The sequence below is a fragment of the Rutidosis leptorrhynchoides genome, chromosome 4 (assembly GCF_046630445.1).
Source record: "Rutidosis leptorrhynchoides isolate AG116_Rl617_1_P2 chromosome 4, CSIRO_AGI_Rlap_v1, whole genome shotgun sequence".
In the NCBI taxonomy this organism is placed as follows: Eukaryota; Viridiplantae; Streptophyta; class Magnoliopsida; order Asterales; family Asteraceae; genus Rutidosis; species Rutidosis leptorrhynchoides.
Genome location: NC_092336.1, coordinates 91,057,642 through 91,080,547, shown reverse-complemented (window position 1 = coordinate 91,080,547; position 22,906 = coordinate 91,057,642).

The following is a 22,906-nucleotide window of genomic DNA, read 5'->3' as shown; positions in this document are numbered from 1 at the left end:
TTTTTTGTATTTAGTACCTTTTAAGTTTCGACGCTTATTTTCTTATTTTTATTTTTCAACTGTTTGTTTTTCGACGCTTATTTTTTTCGACCTTTTATTTTTCGACGTTTTTCGACGCACTCTTTTTCTTTCTTATTTCTCGACGCTCTAGTTTTTAGGACATAGAATTTTCTATTTCTTCTTTAAATTTCAACGAAAAATTATTTTAAGCGGTTAAATTGATAGACATCCAAAATTTTCTGGTTCGTAGTAATAGTTGGATTTGTTAGTGGCGAGTGTGGGCTTTCCATTTAAAGGGTCCTGGCTACCTGCTGCATCTATTGGCTATTCGAAACGTGAGCAAAATCAGAAAAGTCTATTAATTTGATAACTTATATAATCTTTATCTTTTATAACTAATAGGATATTCAGTGAATGCAGCGAGCAAAATGTTCACCACCTTTCATACGTTCACCACCTGTAACTCGATCAAGACATCTAGCCAACATTGTCGCCGTTGATTTTTCTTTAGAATCGTCATCTAGTCGACCAAGTACTCCAATTCAAATTTCCGATAATCCATTTTTTGAACCCGACCTCACAATTGAGAATCCGGAGGATATTCAGGGACAATTCAGAGATCCTGAACCACTAATCATTCCTCCTGAACCACAAATCACTCATTCAGAGATTGTCGAGGAAGAAACCATTAAATAAGAATCCTCTAGTGATTTAGATTCAACAAATTCAATCATGAAAAATCTGGAACCTCTAAGTATGGAAGACCGAATGAGAGCTAAACGCACTGGCCAAGGTCATGAAATTACTCAACTAGACATTAATGCGCTAGATTATGAAATCAAAGGACAAATCCTACACATGGTAGCTAATCAATGCCAATTTAGTAGTACGCCGAAGGAAGATCCAAACGAACATCTTCGTACCTTTAATAGGATTTGTACTCTATTTAAAATCCGAGAAGTGGAGGATGAACAGATATATCTCATGTTATTTCCCTGGACTTTAAAGGGAGAAGCCAAAGATTGGTTAGAATCGTTACCTGAAGGGGCGATTGATACATGAGACGTTTTAGTTGAAAATTTTCTTAAACAATTCTTTCCGGCATCTAAAGCCGTGAGACTTCAAGAGAAATTATTACGTTCACGCAAAAGCCAAATGAAACTCTATATGAGGCGTGGACAAGATTTGAAAAGTTGTTAAGAGGATGTCCGCAACATAATTTAGACACTTATCAAATAGTACAAATATTCTACCAAGGATGCGACATCAATACATGAAAAGACATCGATATAGCAGCTGGTGGTTCCATTATGAAGAAAACCGCAACTGAAGCTTACAAAATTATTAATAACACTGCTTCCCACTCACATGAGTGGCACCAAGAAAAAGATATCGTTAGATCATCTAAAGCAGCTAGAGCCGATTCTAGCCATGACTTTGATTCCATGTCCGCAAAGATAGATACTTTCGAGAGACGAATGGAAAAGATGACTAAAGATATTCACGCTATACGAATTAGTTGTAAGCAGTGTGGAGGACCACATTTGACAAAAGATTGTCTCAGTATTGAACAAACAATGGAACAGAGAGAGAATGTTTCATACATGAACCAAAGGCCTGGAAATAATTATCAGAATAATTATCAACCGCCAAGACCAAACTACAATCAAAATCAGAATTATAACCGAAATGTTCCATACAACAACCAACAAGGTCCTAGCAATCAACAACTATCCAATAATACTTACAATCAGCAAAGACCTATTTTTCAAAATAAACCACCACAAACCGATGATAAAAAGCCAAATTTAGAAGACATGATGTCGAAGCTAGTTGAATCTCAAACTCAATTTTTCACATCTCAGAAACAAACCAATGAACAAAATTCCCAAGCATTTAGAAATCAACAAGCTTCTATTCAAAATCTGGAACAAGAAGTAAGTAACCTAGCAAGGTTGATAGGTGAAAGAAAACCAGGGAGTCTACCTAGCGATAAAAATGCTAAACCACAGAATGAAACAGCTAAAGCCATTACCACAAGAAGTGGTATTACACTTAAACCACCTGAAATACCTGTAATTTCTGATGACTCTATTCCCACTCCACAGGCACCACAACCTGAACAAGATAAGGAAACAGAACCAGTAGTTGAAAAGGTTAATGAAGAGAATACAGTTAAGGCTAAACCTTATGTTAAACCATACCAATCACCACTTCCTTACCCGAGTAAAATGAGAAAAGAAAGACTTGAAGCCGAGCAATCCAAATTTTTGGATATGTTTAAATAAATAAATGTCAATCTTTCTTTCATTGATGTGATTTCAGGAATGCCTAGATATGCCAAATTCTCGAAAGATCTAATCACAAATAGAAAGAAAATGGAAGAACTTTCGGCTGTTATAATGAATGCTAATTGTTCTGCAGTGCTGTTGAATAAGATACCATAAAAATTATCAGATCCAGGAAGTTTCACAATTCCATGTTTTCTGGGTAGTCTTAGTTCAATAGAAGCATTGGCAGATTTAGGTGCTAGTATAAATTTAATGCCGTATTCACTATACGCTAAACTAGACTTTGGAGAATTGAAACCAACACGAATAAGCATATAACTAGCAGATCGATCAGTAAAATATCCTAGAGGGATAATGGAGAACATGCTAGTTAAAGTTGGTACTTTAGTATTTCCAGTAGATTTTGTTATTTTGGACATGGAAGAAGATTCTCGAGTTCCTCTTATATTAGGAAGACCATTCTTAAACACGGCTAAAGCAATAATAGATGTAACGACCTTGGATTTTCCAACGTTTACTTATTAATATTTATTATTAATACTTGTGATTAAACGAATGTATGTTATTACATTTACTTGTTACCATGATTGCCCGTACTTGACTTTAAATGCCCGAAACATCTTTGTGACACACGTACATTACACAAATAATATTTTCAAGTATTATTTACATTCATGATTAATTTTATTAATTATTTTAATTAACTAAGGTTACTAGTTAATTGCTTAGGCTTTTATTGGATTATTATTTTTTTGGACTTGGGCTTATTTATTTAACTTGTTACATACATACATACTTGGGCTTATAAGCCCACCCTACATCTTTATGGACTTAATTAGCCCAACACTTCATGTAAGTATTACTTAACTAGTTAGTTTAAAGACTTGGAATCTAGTTACTTGTTCTTCCCATGCACATACACCAAATAACCAACCTTTTAAGCTTTTACATGCAAGTGACCATTGAACCATTTCTTTCCCCTTTACCTTGAGCAGGCCGTCGGCCTTTGTGGCTTGATGGGTGGTTTTTGTTTCAAATTTTGCTAGCATATCTACTTGTAAACCTCATTCATCTCACACACTTCAAACTTGCATTTCATTTTTCTCTCACTTTTCTCTCTAACTTGTAAGTAACAAGTTATTTCTTCTCTTCTTTTTCTTACAAAAACTGCCACCTAACACTCTAATCATCATCATCACTTGTCTTTGATTGTTGTTACTTGTTGTAGTTGTTTACTTATTTGTTGTTACTTACTTACTAGTTATCAAGAATCAAACTTTTTAGTTTAATTCTTCATTCTATCTTGTATTTACAAGAACACACAAGAACATAAACTTACTAGTTTATGATTCTACCTTTATTGTTTAAAAAAAAAGAAAGTTCATGTGTTGTAACTCATACTTGAAGTTCATGAAGTAAACTTAAAGTTTACTTTCTAAAGATCAAGACTTAGACTTGAATCTTTAAAGTATGAAACCCATGAACTTATTAACTTGTTTACTTAGTTTATTTCTTTATATTATGCACCTTAATTTCATGTTTGTTGGTTTAAATGGTCAAGTATTACAAGTTAGTCTTGATCTCATACTTTCTTGAAACTTAAAGTTAACTTTAAAAGTTCAAGAACATGTAAGTAAGCTTTCTTTAATTATAACTTGGTACACTTATGTTAGATCTAGACTTTTGGGTCTAGGATCTTCAAGATCTAACTAAGAACTATGTTCTACAACTTAAGATTTTGATTTTATAAGTTTATTTTCAAGTTGTAACTTAATATTACTTTTATAGTTCATGTATGTGTCGGATCTAAGACTTTGATGTAACTTTGGTTCATCGAACTACATACAACACTAAATTGAGTTGTGTTACATGTCTTAGACTTACACAAATGTTATGATGGTGAAACCTTGGTTAAGATGATATAAACACATCAACGATTTGTACACTTGAAGCTATATGCATCAAGGATGAGAACTGTGATAAGCATCGAACACCAAGAACCCACCGGACCTACTGTTTTACTGTTTCTGTGTCTGACCCGTACGACCTGGGCTACTGTAAAGATGATTTTCAGATATCTCTGTTCGAGTAGATAACTTTTCATTTAGGACTCGTCTTAGTCCGAGTTACGGTTTAGGATTTATGGCCCTCCGATCGTCACTATGTCTTTTAACGTTGTGCTGAAAATTCTGACCTACTCGCACTTAGACCGTCGCCACGGTTAAACGAAGAAGAGTTTGCTTCTAGAATTTTTACCACAAGTAAAGGACTCATATACGGAGCCATGACCACTAGTCTCACCTTATTTCAGTAGGTGTAGAGGCCGTGGTGACTGATCGAACTCAGCCTTTGTTTTAAACTCTTTCATGAACGAAGCTTGCTTTACACCTTTTGTTTGATGATGAATGATGATGATCCTTAAGACCTTATTTACATACTTTTAAACCTATTCAGACGATTTATTGACTTAGTACTATTTGACTTAGGTTAAGGACTTTTCGGACCTACGTACTTGCTTATTTCCCGACTCGACTTTACCGCTACTTTATCATTGTGAGTTATAGCATTCCCTTTTTACTTTAACTATTTTGGGAACTGAGAATACATGTGCATTTTACGTTTTACATACTAGGAACGAGTACTTAAACTTATATATGTGTGGGTTATACAACGGCATAAACATTCCCTTTAGCTCGGTAACGTTTAGTCATTGGTTTTTGAACCGGTGAACGCGAATCTTAGATATGGATCCATAGGGTTTGACATCCCCACTCGGGCTAGTAGCACTAGCATTTAACGAGTGTTTAATACTTCGTAAATATACGCACTTGCCAAGTGTACTTTCATAGGGTATAAACGTTAAGTTAGTTACCAAGTGCCCACTGAAATGTCCCGTTCTTATTGATTAAAAACGTTCCATATTAATTGATTTCGTTGCGAGGTTTTGACCTCTAAATGAGACATTTTTCAAAGACTGCATTCATTTTTGAAACAAACCATAACCTTTATTTCATAGATAAAGGTTTTAAAAAGATTTACGTAGATTATCAAATAATGATAATCTAAAATATCATGTTTACACGCGACCATTACATAATGGTTTACAATACAAATATGTTACAACAAAATAAGTTTCTTGAATGCAGTTTTTACACAATATCATACAAGCATGGACTCCAAATCTCGTCCTTATTTAAGTATGCGACAGCGGAAGCTCTTAATAATCACCTGAGAATAAACATGCTTAAAACGTCAACAAAAATGTTGGTGAGTTATAGGTTTAACCTATATATATCAAATCATAATAATAGACCACAAGATTTCATATTTCAATACACATCCCATACATAGAGATAAAAATCATTCATATGGTGAACACCTGGTAACCGACATTAACAAGATGCATATATAAGAATATCCCCATCATTCCGGGACACCCTTCGGATATGATATAAATTTCGAAGTACTAAAGCATCCGGTACTTTGGATGGGGCTTGTTGGGCCCGATAGATCTATCTTTAGGATTCGCGTCAATTAGGGTGTCTGTTCCCTAATTCTTAGATTACCAGACTTAATAAAAAGGGGCATATTCGATTTCGATAATTCAACCATAGAATGTAGTTTCACGTACTTGTGTCTATTTTGTAAATCATTTATAAAACCTGCATGTATTCTCATCCCAAAAATATTAGATTTTAAAAGTGGGACTATAACTCACTTTCACAGATTTTTACTTTTTCGGGAAGTAAGACTTGGCCACTGGTTGATTCACGAACCTATAACAATATATACATATATATCAAAGTATGTTCAAAATATATTTACAACACTTTTAATATATTTTGATGTTTTAAGTTTATTAAGTCAGCTGTCCTCGTTAGTAACCTACAACTAGTTGTCCACAGTTAGATGTACAGAAATAAATCGATAAATATTATCTTGAATCAATCCACGACCCAGTGTATACGTATCTCAGTATTGATCACAACTCAAACTATATATATTTTGGAATCAACCTCAACCCTGTATAGCTAACTCCAACATTCACATATAGAGTGTCTATGGTTGTTCCGAAATATATATAGATGTGTCGACATGATAGGTCGAAACATTGTATACGTGTCTATGGTATCTCAAGATTACATAATATACAATACAAGTTGATTAAGTTATGGTTGGAATAGATTTGTTACCAATTTTCACGTAGCTAAAATGAGAAAAATTATCCAATCTTGTTTTACCCATAACTTCTTCATTTTAAATCCGTTTTGAGTGATTAAAATTGCTATGGTTTCATATTGAACCCTATTTTATGAATCTAAACAGAAAAAGTATAGGTTTATAGTCGGAAAAATAAGTTACAAGTCGTTTTTGTAAAGGTAGTCATTTCAGTCGAAAGAACGACGTCTAGATGACCATTTTAGAAAACATACTTCCACTTTGAGTTTAACCATAATTTTTGGATATAGTTTCATGTTCATAATAAAAATCATTTTCTCAGAATAACAACTTTTAAATCAAAGTTTATCATAGTTTTTAATTAACTAACCCAAAACAGCCCGCGGTGTTACTACGACGGCGTAAATCCGGTTTTACGGTGTTTTTCGTGTTTCCAGGTTTTAAATCATTAAGTTAGCATATCATATAGATATAGAACATGTGTTTAGTTGATTTTAAAAGTCAAGTTAGAAGGATTAACTTTTATTTGCGAACAAGTTTAGAATTAACTAAACTATGTTCTAGTGATTACAAGTTTAAACCTTCGAATAAGATAGCTTTATATGTATGAATCGAATGATGTTATGAACATCATTACTACCTTAAGTTCCTTGGATAAACCTACTGGAAAAGAAAAAAATGGATCTAGCTTCAACGGATCCTTGGATGGCTCGAAGTTCTTGAAGCAGAATCATGACACGAAAACAAGTTCAAGTAAGATCATCACTTGAAATAAGATTGTTATAGTTATAGAAATTGAACCAAAGTTTGAATATGATTATTACCTTGTATTAGAATGATAACCTACTGTAAGAAACAAAGATTTCTTGAGGTTGGATGATCACCTTACAAGATTGGAAGTGAGCTAGCAAACTTGAAAGTATTCTTGATTTTATGTAACTAGAACTTGTAGAATATATGAAGAACACTTAGAACTTGAAGATAGAACTTGAGAGAGATCAATTAGATGAAGAAAATTGAAGAATGAAAGTGTTTGTAGGTGTTTTTCGTCGTTGGTGTATGGATTAGATATAAAGGATATGTAATTTTGTTTTCATGTAAATAAGTCATGAATGATTACTCATATTTTTGTAATTTTATGAGATATTTCTTGCTAGTTGCCAAATGATGGTTCCCACATGTGTTAGGTGACTCACATGGGCTGATAAGAGCTGATCATTGGAGTGTATATACCAATAGTACATACATCTAAAAGCTGTGTATTGTACGAGTACGAATACGGGTGCATACGAGTAGAATTGTTGATGAAACTGAACGAGGATGTAATTGTAAGCATTTTTGTTAAGTAGAAGTATTTTGATAAGTGTCTTGAAGTCTTTCAAAAGTGTATGAATACATATTAAAACACTACATGTATATACATTTTAACTGAGTCGTTAAGTCATCGTTAGTCGTTACATGTAAATGTTGTTTTGAAACCTTTAGGTTAACGATCTTGTTAAATGTTGTTAACCCAATGTTTATAATATCAAAAGAGATTTTAAATTATTATATTATCATGATATTATGATGTACGAATATCTCTTAATATGATATATATACATTAAATGTCGTTACAACGATAATCGTTACATATATGTCTCGTTTCAAAATCATTAAGTTAGTAGTCTTGTTTTTACATATGTAGTTCATTGTTAATATAATTAATGATATGTTTACTTATCATAATATCATATTAACTATATATATAACCATATATATGTCATCATATAGTTTTTACAAGTTTTAACGTTCGTGAATCACCGATCAACTTGGGTGGTCAATTGTCTATATGAAACCTATTTCAATTAATCAAGTCTTAACAAGTTTGATTGCTTAACATGTTGGAAACATTTAATCATGTAAATATCAATCTCAATTAATATATATAAACATGGAAAAGTTCTGGTCACTACAGTACCTACCCGTTAAATAAATTTCATCCCGAAATTTTAAGCTGTTGAAGGTGTTGACGAATCTTCTGGAAATAGATGCGGGTATTTCTTCTTCATCTGATCTTCACGCTCCCAGGTGAACTCGGGTCCTCTACGAGCATTCCATTGAACCTTAACAATTGGTATCTTGTTTTGCTTAAGTCTTTTAACCTCACGATCCATTATTTCGACGGGTTCTTCGATGAATTGAAGTTTTTCGTTGATTTGGATTTCATCTAACGGAATAGTGAGATCTTCTTTAGCAAAACATTTCTTCAAATTCGAGACGTGGAAAGTGTTATGTACAGCCGCGAGTTGTTGAGGTAACTCTAGTCGGTAAGCTACTGGTCCGACAAGATCAATAATCTTGAATGGTCCAATATACCTTGGATTTAATTTCCCTCGTTTACCAAATCGAACAACGCCTTTCCAAGGTGCAACTTTAAGCATGACCATCTCTCCAATTTCAAATTCTATATCTTTTCTTTTAATGTCAGCGTAGCTCTTTTGTCGACTTTGGGCGGTTTTCAACCGTTGTTGAATTTGGATGATCTTCTCGGTAGTTTCTTGTATAATCTCCGGACCCGTAATCTGTCTATCCCCCACTTCACTCCAACAAATCGGAGACCTGCACTTTCTACCATAAAGTGCTTCAAACGGCGCCATCTCAATGCTTGAATGGTAGCTGTTGTTGTAGGAAAATTCTGCTAACGGTAGATGTCGATCCCAACTGTTTCCGAAATCAATAACACATGCTCGTAGCATGTCTTCAAGCGTTTGTATCGTCCTTTCGCTCTGCCCATCAGTTTGTGGATGATAGGCAGTACTCATGTCTAGACGAGTTCCTAATGCTTGCTGTAATGTCTGCCAGAATCTTGAAATAAATCTGCCATCCCTATCAGAGATAATAGAGATTGGTATTCCATGTCTGGAGACGACTTCCTTCAAATACAGTCGTGCTAACTTCTCTATCTTGTCATCTTCTCTTATTGGTAGGAAGTGTGCTGATTTGGTGAGACGATCAACTATTACCCAAATAGTATCAAAACCACTTGCAGTCCTTGGCAATTTAGTGATGAAATCCATGGTAATGTTTTCCCATTTCCATTCCGGGATTTCGGGTTGTTGAAGTAGACCTGATGGTTTCTGATGCTCAGCTTTGACCTTAGAACACGTCAAACATTCTCCTACATATTTAGCAACATCGGCTTTCATACCCGGCCACCAAAAATGTTTCTTGAGATCCTTGTACATCTTCCCCGTTCCAGTATGTATTGAGTATCTGGTTTTATGAGCTTCTCTAAGCACCATTTCTCTCATATCTCCAAATTTTGATACCCAAATCCTTTCAGCCCTATACCGGGTTCCGTCTTCCCGAATATTAAGATGCTTCTCCGATCCTTTGGGTATTTCATCCTTTAAATTTCCCTCTTTTAAAACTCCTTGTTGCGCCTCCTTTATTTGAGTAGTAAGGTTATTATGAATCATTATATTCATAGATTTTACTCGAATGGGTTCTCTGTCCTTCCTGCTCAAGGCATCGGCTACCACATTTGCCTTCCCCGGGTGGTAACGAATCTCAAAGTCGTAATCATTCAACAATTCAATCCACCTACGCTGCCTCATATTCAGTTGTTTCTGATTAAATATGTGTTGAAGACTTTTGTGGTCGGTATATATAATACTTTTGACCCCATATAAGTAGTGCCTCCAAGTCTTTAATGCAAAAACAACTGCACCTAATTCCAAATCATGCGTCGTATAATTTTGTTCGTGAATCTTCAATTGTCTAGACGCATAAGCAATCACCTTCGTTCGTTGCATTAATACACAACCGAGACCTTGCTTTGATGCGTCACAATAAATCACAAAATCATCATTCCCTTCAGGCAATGACAATATAGGTGCCGTAGTTAGCTTTTTCTTCAATAACTGAAACGCTTTCTCTTGTTCATCATTCCATTCAAATTTCTTCCCTTTATGCGTTAATGCAGTCAAGGGTTTTGCTATTCTGGAAAAGTCTTGGATGAACCTTCTGTAGTAACCAGCTAGTCCTAAAAACTGGCGTATGTGTTTCGGAGTTTTCGGGGTTTTCCACTTTTCAACAGTTTCTATCTTTGCCGGATCCACCTTAATACCTTCTTTGTTCACTATGTGACCGAGGAATTGAACTTCTTCCAACCAAAATGCACACTTTGAAAACTTAGCGTACAATTCTTCCTTCCTCAATACTTCTAACACCTTTCTCAAATGTTCACCGTGTTCTTGGTCATTCTTTGAGTAAATAAGTATGTCATCAATGAAAACAATGACAAACTTGTCAAGGTATGGTCCACACACTCGGTTCATAAGGTCCATGAACACAGCTGGTGCATTAGTTAAACCAAACGGCATGACCATAAACTCGTAATGACCGTAACGTGTTCTGAAAGCAGTCTTTGGAATATCATCTTCTTTCACCCGCATTTGATGATACCCGGAACGTAAGTCAATCTTTGAATAAACAGACGAGCCTTGTAGTTGATCAAATAAGTCATCGATTCTCGGTAGTGGGTAGCGGTTCTTGATGGTAAGTTTGTTCAACTCTCGGTAGTCGATACACAACCTGAATGTACCATCTTTCTTCTTGACAAACAAAACAGGAGCTCCCCACGGTGATGTGCTTGGTCGAATGAAACCACGCTCTAAAAGTTCTTGTAATTGGCTTTGTAGTTCTTTCATCTCGCTGGGTGCGAGTCTGTAAGGAGCACGAGCTATTGGTGCAGCTCCTGGTACAAGATCTATTTGAAATTCAACGGATCGATGTGGGGGTAATCCCGGCAATTCTTTCGGAAATACATCGGGAAATTCTTTTGCAATGGGAACATCATTGATGCTCTTTTCTTCAGTTTGTACTTTCTCGACGTGTGCTAGAACAGCATAGCAACCTTTTCTTATTAGTTTTTGTGCCTTCAAATTACTAATAAGATGTAGCTTCGTGTTGCCCTTTTCTCCGTACACCATTAAAGGTTTTCCTTTTTCTCGTATAATGCGAATTGCATTTTTGTAACAAACGATCTCTGCTTTCACTTCTTTCAACCAGTCCATACCGATTATCACATCAAAACTCCCTAACTCTACTGGTATCAAATCAATCTTAAATGTTTCACTAACCAGTTTAATTTCTCGATTCCGACATATATTATCTGCTGAAATTAATTTACCATTTGCTAATTCGAGTAAAAATTTACTATCCAAAGTCGTCAATGGACAACTTAATTTAGCACAAAAATCTCTACTCATATAGCTTCTATCCGCACCCGAATCAAATAAAACGTAAGCAGATTTATTGTCAATAAGAAACGTACCAGTAACAAGCTCCGGGTCTTCCTGTGCCTCTGCCGCATTAATATTGAAAACTCTTTCGCGGCCTTGTCCATTCGTGTTCTCCTGGTTCGGGCAATTTCTAATAATGTGGCCCGGTTTTCCACATTTATAACAAACTACATTGGCATAACTTGCTCCGACACTACTTGCTCCGCCATTACTCGTTCCGACACCATTTGTTCCTTTCGTTCTATTAACCTCTGGTCCGTAGACCTCACACTTCGCCGCGCTATGACCATTTCTTTTACACTTGTTGCAAAATTTGGTGCAGAACCCCGAGTGATACTTTTCACACCTTTGGCATAGCTGCTTCTGATTGTTGTTGCTGTTGCGGTTATTATTGTTATTGGGATGATTGTTGTAGTTGCTGTTGTTGTTGTTGTTGTTGTTGTTGGGCCGTTTGTTGTAGTTGCGATTGTTGGGATAATTGTTGCGATTATTGTTGTAATTGCTGTTGTTGCTGTATTGACGATTCTTATCACCGTTTTCCTCCCACTTTCTTTTGACTTGCTTCACATTGGCCTCTTCAGCAGTCTGTTCTTTAATTCTTTCTTCAATCTGGTTCACTAGTTTGTGAGCCATTCTACATGCCTGTTGTATGGAGGCGGGCTCGTGTGAACTTATATCTTCTTGGATTCTTTCCGGTAATCCTTTCACAAATGCGTCGATCTTCTCTTCCTCATCTTCGAATGCTCCCGGACACAATAGGCACAATTCTGTGAATCGTCTTTTGTACGTGGTAATATCAAATCCTTGGGTTCGTAACCCTCTAAGTTCTGTCTTGAGCTTATTGACCTCGGTTCTGGGACGGTACTTCTCGTTCATCAAGTGCTTGAATGCTGACCACGGTAGTGCGTACGCATCGTCTTGTCCCACTTGCTCTAGATAGGTATTCCACCATGTTAACGCAGAACCTGTGAAGGTATGCGTAGCGTACTTCACTTTGTCCTCTTCAGTACACTTACTTATGGCAAACACCGATTCGACCTTCTCGGTCCACCGTTTCAATCCGATCGGTCCTTCGGTTCCATCGAATTCCAAAGGTTTGCAGGCAGTGAATTCTTTGTAGGTGCATCCTACACGATTTCCTGTACTGCTAGATCCAAGGTTATTGTTGGTATGTAGCGCAGCCTGTACTGCAGCTATGTTTGAAGCTAGAAAAGTACGGAATTCCTCTTCATTCATATTCACGGTGTGTCGAGTAGTCGGTGCCATTTCCTTCAAAATAGTCAAATGGAACAAGTTAATCATACAGAATATTAAGAGTAGTTAATAGTATTTTGTAGCATAATATGAACTCATTTATAAAAGCTTTTTCTTCATATTAGCGTTTTATAAGTTTAAATTCGGGTAGTACCTACCCGTTAAGTTCATACTTAGTAGATAATATACAATTCAACTACTACAATTCTATATGAAAAACTGATTATAATAATATTTCGCGTTCAAACTTTTATACAATATTTTACAAACTTACAATACCGCTTATTTTACATAAAGCATGAAATATAGCACACAATAACTTTGATACAAGATAGTTGTGAAGATAATTCTAGCTAGTACACAAGTCGTTCAGCAAAGGCAATAAAAACACGTAATTCATACGTCCAGAAACAAGTCATGCATTCTGGTTTTACTAGGACTACTTCCCATCCTTGGTCTTGTGGAACATAACCGTTATGGCCGTTGATAAGACAGCGTGTTGTAACGTCGTCAAAGGGACGAGGGTTACGTAATGTCCAACAGTCCCGTAATAATCTAAAAACCTCATTTCTTACCCCAATTACCGACTCCGTCACTTGTGGAAACATTTTGTTTAATAGTTGTAGCCCGATGTTCTTGTTCTCACTTTGGTGAGAAGCGAACATTACTAATCCGTAAGCATAACATGCTTCTTTATGTTGCATGTTAGCCGCTTTTTCTAAATCACGAAGTCCAATATTCGGATATATTGAGTCAAAATAATTTCTTAACCCGTTGCGTAAAATAGCATTTGGGTTCCCCGCAATATATGCGTCAAAGTAAACACATCGTAACTTATGGGTTTCCCAATGTGATATCCCCCATCTTTTAAACGAAAGTCTCTTATAAACCAAGACATTCTTGGAACGTTCTTAGAAAGACTTACAAACTGATCTCGCCTTAAATAGTTGTGCCGAGGAATTCTGGCCGACTCTAGACAAGATTTCATCAATCATGTCTCCGGGTAGGTCTCTTAAAATATTGGGTTGTCTATCCATTATGTGTTTTTAAACTGTAAAATAGACAAGAGTTAGATTCATAAAAAAAATACTTATTAATACAAGCAATTTTTACATATATCATAAAGCATAAGAACACTATATTACATATATTACACCACACGAATACAACTATCTTATTCTGACTCGTTCGTTTCTTCTTCTTCGGTTTTGGTTCGTTTTGCCAAGTTTCTAGGGATATATGATGTTCCCCTAATACGAGCCGTCGTGATCCACATTGGTTTAGAAAAACCTGGTGGTTTAGAGGTTCCCGGGTCATTGTTACAACTTAAGGACTTCGGGGGTTGACGATACATATAAAGTTCATCGGGGTTGGAATTAGATTTCTCTATTTTTATGCCCTTTCCCTTATTATTTTCTTTTGCCTTTTTAAATTCAGTTGGGGTAATTTCTATAACATCATCGGAATTCTCGTCGGAATCCGATTCATCGGAGAATTGGTAATCCTCCCAATATTTTGCTTCCTTGGCGGAAACACCATTGACCATAATTAACCTTGGTCGGTTGGTTGAGGATTTTCTGTTACTTAACCGTTTTATTATTTCCCCCACCGATTCTATTTCTTCATCCGGTTCCGATTCTTCTTCCGGTTCCGATTCTTCTTCCGGTTCCGACTCTTCTTCCGGTTCCTCTTCGGGAACTTGTGAATCAGTCCACGAATCATTCCAATTTACATTTGACTCTTCATTATTATTAGGTGAGTCAATGGGACTTGTTCTAGAGGTAGACATCTATCACATAATATCAAACGCGTTAAGAGATTAATATATCACATAATATTCACATGTTAAAAATATATAGTTTCCAACAAAATTTGTTAAGCAATCATTTTTCAAGTAAACACGGTCGAAGTCCAGACTCACTAATGCATCCTAACAAACTCGATAAGACACACTAATGCAAAATTCTGGTTCTCTAAGACCAATGCTCGGATACCAACTGAAATGTCCCGTTCTTATTGATTAAAAACGTTCCATATTAATTGATTTCGTTGCGAGGTTTTGACCTCTAAATGAGACATTTTTCAAAGACTGCATTCATTTTTGAAACAAACCATAACCTTTATTTCATAGATAAAGGTTTTAAAAAGATTTACGTAGATTATCAAATAATGATAATCTAAAATATCCTGTTTACACGCGACCATTACATAATGGTTTACAATACAAATATGTTACAACAAAATAAGTTTCTTGAATGCAGTTTTTACACAATATCATACAAGCATGGACTCCAAATCTCGTCCTTATTTAAGTATGCGACAGCGGAAGCTCTTAATAATCACCTGAGAATAAACATGCTTAAAACGTCAACAAAAATGTTGGTGAGTTATAGGTATAACCTATATATATCAAATCATAATAATAGACCACAAGATTTCATATTTCAATACACATCCCATACATAGAGATAAAAATCATTTATATGGTGAACACCTGGTAACCGACATTAACAAGATGCATATATAAGAATATCCCCATTATTCCGGGACACCCTTCGGATATGATATAAATTTCGAAGTACTAAAGCATCCGGTACTTTGGATGGGGCTTGTTGGGCCCGATAGATCTATCTTTAGGATTCGCGTCAATTAGGGTGTCTGTTCCCTAATTCTTAGATTACCAGACTTAATAAAAAGGGGCATATTCGATTTCGATAATTCAACCATAGAATGTAGTTTCACGTACTTGTGTCTATTTTGTAAATCATTTATAAAACCTGCATGTATTCTCATCCCAAAAATATTAGATTTTAAAAGTGGGACTATAACTCACTTTCACAGATTTTTACTTCGTCGGGAAGTAAGACTTGGCCACTGGTTGATTCACGAACCTATAACAATATATACATATATATCAAAGTATGTTCAAAATATATTTACAACACTTTTAATATATTTTGATGTTTTAAGTTTATTAAGTCAGCTGTCCTCGTTAGTAACCTACAACTAGTTGTCCACAGTTAGATGTACAGAAATAAATCGATAAATATTATCTTGAATCAATCCACGACCCAGTGTATACGTATCTCAGTATTGATCACAACTCAAACTATATATATTTTGGAATCAACCTCAACCCTGTATAGCTAACTCCAACATTCACATATAGAGTGTCTATGGTTGTTCCGAAATATATATAGATGTGTCGACATGATAGGTCGAAACATTGTATACGTGTCTATGGTATCTCAAGATTACATAATATACAATACAAGTTGATTAAGTTATGGTTGGAATAGATTTGTTACCAATTTTCACGTAGCTAAAATGAGAAAAATTATCCAATCTTGTTTTACCCATAACTTCTTCATTTTAAATCCGTTTTGAGTGAATCAAATTGCTATGGTTTCATATTGAACCCTATTTTATGAATCTAAACAGAAAAAGTATAGGTTTATAGTCAAAAAAATAAGTTACAAGTCGTTTTTGTAAAGGTAGTCATTTCAGTCGAAAGAACGACGTCTAGATGACCATTTTAGAAAACATACTTCCACTTTGAGTTTAACCATAATTTTTGGATATAGTTTCATGTTCATAATAAAAATCATTTTCTCAGAATAACAACTTTTAAATCAAAGTTTATCAAAGTTTTTAATTAACTAACCCAAAACAGCCCGCGGTGTTACTACGACGGCGTAAATCCGGTTTTACGGTGTTTTTCGTGTTTCCAGGTTTTAAATCATTAAGTTAGCATATCATATAGATATAGAACATGTGTTTAGTTGATTTTAAAAGTCAAGTTAGAAGGATTAACTTTTATTTGCGAACAAGTTTAGAATTAACTAAACTATGTTCTAGTGATTACAAGTTTAAACCTTCGAATAAGATAGCTTTATATGTATGAATCAAATGATGTTATGAACATCATTACTACTTTAAGTTCCTTGGATAAACCTACTGGAAAAGAGAAAAATGGATCTAGCTTCAACGGATCCTTGGATGGCTCGAAGTTCTTGAAGCAGAATCATGACACGAAAACAAGTTCAAGTAAGATCATCACTTGAAATAAGATTGTTATAGTTATAGAAATTGAACCAAAGTTTGAATATGATTATTACCTTGTATTAGAATTATAACCTACTGTAAGAAACAAAGATTTCTTGAGGTTGGATGATCACCTTACAAGATTGGAAGTGAGCTAGCAAACTTGAAAGTATTCTTGATTTTATGTAACTAGAACTTGTAGAATATATGAAGAACACTTAGAACTTGAAGATAGAACTTGAGAGAGATCAATTAGATGAAGAAAATTGAAGAATGAAAGTGTTTGTAGGTGTTTTTCGTCGTTGGTGTATGGATTAGATATAAAGGATATGTAATTTTGTTTTCATGTAAATAAGTCATGAATGATTACTCATATTTTTGTAATTTTATGAGATATTTCTTGCTAGTTGCCAAATGATGGTTCCCACATGTGTTAGGTGACTCACATGGGCTGCTAATAGCTGATCATTGGAGTGTATATACCAATAGTACATACATCTAAAAGCTGTGTATTGTACGAGTACGAATACGGGTGCATACGAGTAGAATTGTTGATGAAACTGAACGAGGATGTAATTGTAAGCATTTTTGTTAAGTAGAAGTATTTTGATAAGTGTCTTGAAGTCTTTCAAAAGTGTATGAATAAATATTAAAACACTACATGTATATACATTTTAACTGAGTCGTTAAGTCATCGTTAGTCGTTACATGTAAATGTTGTTTTGAAACCTTTAGGTTAACGATCTTGTTAAATGTTGTTAACCCAATGTTTATAATATCAAAAGAGATTTTAAATTATTATATTATCATGATATTATGATGTACGAATATCTCTTAATATGATATATATACATTAAATGTCGTTACAACGATAATCGTTACATATATGTCTCGTTTCAAAATCATTAAGTTAGTAGTCTTGTTTTTACATATGTAGTTCATTGTTAATATAATTAATGATATGTTTACTTATCATAATATCATGTTAACTATATATATAACCATATATATGTCATCATATAGTTTTTACAAGTTTTAACGTTCGTGAATCACCGGTCAACTTGGGTGGTCAATTGTCTATATGAAACCTATTTCAATTAATCAAGTCTTAACAAGTTTGATTGCTTAACATGTTGGAAACATTTAATCATGTAAATATCAATCTCAATTAATATATATAAACATGGAAAAGTTCGGGTCACTACACCCACGGTTAAACACATACTTTATCATACTGTTTTGAAATGCTCTTTGTAGCACTGAAATCTCGTGGCCTACCTTACATACTGTTATACTTAAACTATAGCTCACCAACCTTTGTGTTGATGTTTTTAAGCATGTTTTTCTCAGGTGCTTAAGGTTGCTTCCGCTGTGTACTAGTCTTGCTGTAGACACCCGCTGCTTTAGAGATGTCACCGCATGAACGTTTATCTTGCATTCATAAACTTTAATACTTTTGAAACTATGATTTGTAACGACCTAAGGGTCACGCACTATTATATTTTCTTCTGTTCATTGAAGCATACTTTGGTTTTAAAACATTTGGCGTTGGTTATGACGTCAGCTTTTATCATGAATGCAAACTTGTTTTGAAAACGCATATAGTGTTTGACCTTGTAATGATCCTGTTGTTGATGATTCGTACACGATGGTTTTGTACGGGGAATCACAATAGACGTGTTTGGTAAGAAACTGATCCTAAGTATAGAGGACGAGAGTGTTACCTTTTCTGTTGATAGAGCCATGCAACAACCACAATCTGCAGATGATACATGTTATTATATTCAAACTATAGATTCACATGCAGAATTTTTAGAAGAATTTCCAGAATTACAAGGAACAGGAGAATGTTCTTTAGGAGAAGGAACTGAACCAATTGATGAAGCTGAAATGTTAGCTACACTTATGGCTAATGAATACGAACCAACAACAGAAGAACTTCAAATGCTAAAAGCGGAAGACAGATATCGATACAAATCATCGATAGAAGAACCACTGACATTAGAGTTAAAGCCACTTTCAAACCATTTAGAATATGCTTATTTACATGGTGAATCTGAATTACCTGTAATAATATCGTCTTCTCTTACGGAAAATGAAAAATCTCAACTCATTTATGTGCTAAAAGCTCATAAACCAGCTAATGCATGGAAGATTCATGATATTAAAGGCATAAGTCCTTCGTATTGCACACATAAAATCCTTATAGAAGAAGGTCATAAAACGTATGTGCAATGCCAACGAAGACTAAATCCCAATATGCAAAATGTTGTTAAGAAAGAAATTATTAAACTGCTAGATGCAGGTTTAATTTATTCAATCTCGGATAGTCCATGGGTAATCTCAGTTCAATGTGTACCTAAGAAGGGTGGCATGACTGTCATCACAAATGAAAAAAATGAGCTTATTCCTACAAGGACTGTAACATGATGGTGTGTTTGTATTGATTATAGAAAATTAAATGACGCCACCAGAAAAGATCACTTTCCCCTATCTTTCATTGATCAAATGTTGGAAAGGTTAGCTGGGAACAGTTACTATTGTTTTCTTGATGGTTTTTCCGGATACTTTCAAATTCCAATAACACCCGAGGACCAAGAGAAAATCACGTTCACGTACCCGTATGGTACTTTTGCTCATAAACGTATGCCATTTGGACTTTGCAACGCCCCTGCAACCTTCAAAGGTGCATGATGACGATTTTTCACGACATGATAGAAGAATGCATGGAAGTTTTCATGGATGACTTTTCAGTTTTCGGTGATACTTTTGAAACATGTCTAGTTAATCTTGAACGAATGCTTATTAGATGCGAACAATCAAATCTAGTTCTTAATTGGGATAAATGCCATTTCATGGTTAAAGAAGGCATCATTCTTGGTCATAAAATTTCAAAGGAAGGAATTGAAGTGGATAGAGCTAAAGTAGATGTAATTGCTAAACTTCCACATCCCACCAATGTTAGAGGAGTTAGGAGTTTTCTAGGGCATGCTGGTTTTTACTGACGTTTCATAAAAGATTTTTCTAAAATTGCCACTCCTATGAATAAACTCCTAGAAAAGGATGCTCCATTCATTTTTTTGGATGAATGCATCAAATCTTTTAATATTCTTAAAGAAAAACTCACTAATGCACCGATCATGATAACTCCAAATTGGAATCTACCATTTGAACTCATGTGCGATGCAAGTGATTTTGCAATGGGAGCCGTTTTAGGACAAAGGATTGAAAAACAATTTCAACCTATTTATTACGCTAGTAAGATGTTACAAGGAGCACAAACAAATTACACAACTACTGAAAAAGAACTCCTTGCTATTGTCTTTGCTTTTGACAAATTTGGTTCATATCTCGTTCTAGCTAAAACGGTGGTCTATACCGACCATTCTGCTCTTAGATACCTATTTTCAAAACAAGATACCAAACCACGATTAATCCGTTGGATCTTACTCTTACAAGAGTTCGATATTGAGATCCGAGACAAAAAGGGAGCAGAAAATCTCGCCGCTGATCATCTTTCTCGTCTTGAAAATCCCGAATTAGAAGTTCTAAATGAATCGCATATACAAGACAACTTTCCTGATGAATATCTATTGAAGATAGATTATAATGAAATTCCATGGTTTGCAGACTATGCAAACTACTTAGTATGTGGATTTCTTGAAAAATGGTTGTCGTACCAAAAATGAAAGAAATTCTTTAGTGATATAAAACACTATTTCTGGGAAGATCCACATTTGTTTAAAAGTTGTCCCGATGGAATAATACGCTGATGTGTATTCGGGGATGAAGCTAGTTAAATCTTAAACCATTGTCACACAGGACCAACAGGAGGGCATTATGGGCCTCAACTCACAGCAAGAAAAGTTTACGACGCTGGATTCTATTGGCCTACAATTTTCAAAGACGCACACCTTCTTTGTAAATCCTGTGATGCTTGTCAAAGGGCCGGAAAAATAAGTCAACGTGATGAAATGCCACAAAATGTTATTCAAGTATGTGAAGTGTTTGACATTTGGGGTATTGACTTTATGGGTCCATTTCCAAAATCTCATAATAATCTCTACATTCTCGTTGCCATTGATTATGTATCTAAATGGGCAGAAGCACAAGCTCTCCCAACTAACGATGCACGAGTTGTAGTCAACTTTTTAAAACGTCTTTTTGCAAGGTTTGGAACACCGAAAGCTTTAATAAGTGATCAGGGTACTCATTTTTGTAATAATCAACTTGAGAAAGTTCTCAAAAGATATGGAGTAACTCATAAAATCTCAACCGCTTATCATCCACAAACAAGTGGACAAGTTGAAAATACCAACCGAGCTTTAAAACGTATTCTAGAGAAAACCGTAGGATCAAATCCGAAGGAATGGTCCATGAAATTGGAGGATGCACTCTGGGCTTTTAGAACAGCCTACAAAACTCCAATTGGCACCATACCTTTTAAACTCGTTTACAGAAAAGCATGTCACCTTCCAGTAGAATTTGAGCACAAAGCATTTTGGACTTTGAAGACATGTAATCTTGATTTACATGAAGCCGGACGTCTACGGTTAAGTCAACTTAACGAATTAGAAGAATTAAGACATGAAGCATACGAAAATTCGTTAATCTATAAAGAAAGAACGAAGAAATGGCATGATAAAAGAATCAGAAGTTCAAAAGAATTTAAAGAAGGAGACAGAGTTCTTCTTTTCAATTCACGATTCAAGTTATTTCTTGGAAAATTGAAATCAAGATGGTCTGGACCATTCATAGTCAAAAGAGTTTTTCCATATGGAACAATAGAGTTAATAAATTCAAATGAGATTGAATTTAAAGTTAATGGTCACAAAGTTAAACATTACATACATGGTCCGATGGAAGTTGACAATGAAGTCAATCATAATTTCACTGTAGTGACCCGAACTTTTCCATGTTTATATATATTAATTGAGATTGATATTTAAATGATTAAATGTTTCCAACATGTTAAGCAATCAAACTTGTTAAGACTTGATTAATTGAAATATGTTTCATATAGACAATTGACCACCCAAGTTGACCGGTGATTCACGAACGTTAAAACTTGTAAAAACTATACGATGACATATATATGGATATATATATAGTTAACATGATAATATGATAAGTAAACATATCATTAAGTATATTAACAATGAACTACATATGTAAAAACAAGACTACTAACTTAATGATTTTTAAACGAGACATATATGTAACGATTATCGTTGTAAAGACATTTAATGTATATATATCATATTAAGAGATATTCATACATGATAATATCATGATAATATAATAATTTAAAATCTCATTTGATATTATAAACATTGGGTTAACAACATTTAACAAGATCGTTAACCTAAAGGTTTCAAAACAACACTTACATGTAACGACTAACGATGACTTAACGACTCAGTTAAAATGTATATACATGTAGTGTTTTAATATGTATTTATACACTTTTGAAAGACTTCAATACACTTATCAAAATACTTCTACTTAACAAAAATGCTTACAATTACATCCTCGTTCAGTTTCATCAACAATTCTACTCGTATGCACCCGTATTCGTACTCGTACAATACACAGCTTTTAGATGTATGTACTATTGGTATATACACTCCAATGATCAGCTCTTAGCAGCCCATGTGAGTCACCTAACACATGTGGGAACCATCATTTGGCAACTAGCATGAAATATCTCATAAAATTACAAAAATATGAGTAATCATTCATGACTTATTTACATGAAAACAAAATTACATATCCTTTATATCTAATCCATACACCAACGACCAAAAATACCTACAAACACTTTCATTCTTCAATTTTCTTCATCTAATT